The sequence below is a fragment of the Frieseomelitta varia genome, unplaced genomic scaffold (assembly GCF_011392965.1).
Source record: "Frieseomelitta varia isolate USP_RPSP 00005682 unplaced genomic scaffold, Fvar_1.2 scaffold_171, whole genome shotgun sequence".
Taxonomy (NCBI): Eukaryota; Metazoa; Arthropoda; class Insecta; order Hymenoptera; family Apidae; genus Frieseomelitta; species Frieseomelitta varia.
In genome coordinates, this window is record NW_025109428.1 from 148,758 (window position 1) to 150,764 (window position 2,007).

General features: G+C 48.2%; 1 protein-coding gene across 2 annotated transcripts in view; it reads left to right on the top strand.

The window, feature by feature from the left end:
• Positions 1 to 206: 206 nt before the first annotated feature.
• The window catches only part of LOC122538675 (hemicentin-1-like), a 282,205-nt gene continuing 280,404 nt past the window's right edge, over positions 207 to 2,007 (top strand). For both annotated transcript variants that reach the window (XR_006308897.1, XM_043672950.1), the window contains exon 1: positions 207 to 653. The gene's annotated coding sequence lies outside the window, so the exon portion shown is untranslated. The remainder of the gene's footprint in view (positions 654 to 2,007) is intronic.

Genomic DNA, 2,007 nt, shown 5'->3' on the forward strand with positions numbered 1-2,007 from the left:
GCGACGACGGGGCCCAAGTACACCTGGGGTCCCCAAACCTTGTCGCAGCTATCGCGATCTCGTCTTTCTTTTTCTGTTTTTTTTTTTTTGTTCTTTTTCCACGCGTTTCATCGCCCACGTTCCTCTCCTCGCTCGGGGATCGGGTTGGTACCCCAATGAGAGGGGTATGACGTCGATCGCTCGTCGCGTCGAGTGAATATGTTCGTTGACACTCGGTGGTGAAGAAGTTTTCTCTCACCCGCGGGTGGTGGATCGCCGACGAGGCTTGCGAGAAGTTGCTTGCGGCCGACGATCCGAAGGATCGATGGAAGTAGCGGGCGAGAGTGCGACAGGAACTCGAGAACGGAAGCGCGACGGGATAGAGATGCCGATGTTTGGAGTTTGGAGTGACTGAGGTACAGACGCGCGAGTAACAGACGAGTGGCCATCGGACAACCGATGACAGGAGATAGTAGCAGCACGTGTTCGCGGCGCGCCTCGTCCAAGGACTTGAATTCACCTTCAACATCATCACCACCGCCGCGGGGGAGAATCTCTCCAGAACGATGTTGTGAGAAGTGTGCAAACAGCGGTGCGACGCTCGGAATATAAATAACGGACGACTCCGCGCGTCTGGGCGAAGGAAAGTCGAAGGATTATCGCCGGTGATCCGGGTAAGCTGACGTACAGATTTCTTCGAGGCATTTTCTTCCTCTACCGCCGTGTGCTCGTACTCTCTCTCTCTCTCTCTCTCTCTCTCTCTCTCTCTCTCTCTCTCTGTGTGTGTGTTTCCACCACGCTGAGAATCTCCTCAACGCGGAAACGTCGAGTTTACGGTTTGGCGAATTCGCCCCGCGGCCACCAATCGTAGCTTATATTACAAATTCCATTGCCAGATAACGTATCGATTCCACCGGAGAGATGTTTAGCAAAATCGACGAGGTAAACGAGCAAGATTCACGATAAACGCGCCCGCCGACCCGTATTTCGCATTACACCGGCGGATTCCTGCCGCTGGCTACGACCCGTCGTCCGATCAAAGCGGAAACGACGAAACTTTCATGATTAAATATGCACGTACAATGCGAAGATTGCGAACGTACGTTTGCAATCTTCTCTTTCGGCTGTGAAGTCAACGAAACTAATTGACAAGTGCTTGCAAGCACTCGAGCAAATGCAACGAGACGCGAACGTTGGCTTAATCCTCTTGAGAGTGCCGTCTCAAATTACGCTTTATAATTGTACGTCGTTGGTTTTTTTTTGCAACGTTGCGATACACGATTCGTTCTTCTTCAACGAGTTAGTTCTTCTCCGCGAGTACTCGTGAATATTTGAATTTGGGATTTGCTCGACGCGATGAACACTGGGTATCGCCGCTCGTTCTTCCTTTCACGACGTTCGGTTTTGACAATATTACACGATTGTGGATAGTCTATTCGTGTAACCCAAATCCTCTGTGTGTGACACTTGAAATTACAGTCGGTTATTACTCTGGTATTGTAATTCGTTCTTCAATAACCGCCATAGTATTTTGTACTCGAGCTGTGACAAATGGCAAATAATACTGGCGTTCAAACAAGCTCGTTCTTCGTTGCTCCGTTCATTTTCTACGAGTGTTACGTGAAAATACAGTGTGAAATAAAGTTGTCAATCTTTGCGACACAATCTTCGAAACACACGATGCGTGTAACGCCTCCGTCGACAAACGCTGGATATTCATAGAGATTCACTCTATATCAATCCTCTCCACCATTTTTAAACTCTGTCGTCCGTTCACATCGTTAACTTTTACAATATTCGATATCCTTCGATAATCAACCTTCGATTGCCAAATCTCCAGTATCGGGGTTGAACGAACACGCGCGCGTTGCGACAGGATCGTCCCGGCATCGGAAGTTCAAGGGATTACACAGAGTCAATCAAAATCGAAGCTACGAAACTCCCGATAATTTTCGAATCCCTGGAATTTTCGGTCGCCAGAGGCAATCCGGTTCTTTTTTTTTTTTTCTTTTTTTTTTTTTTATAATA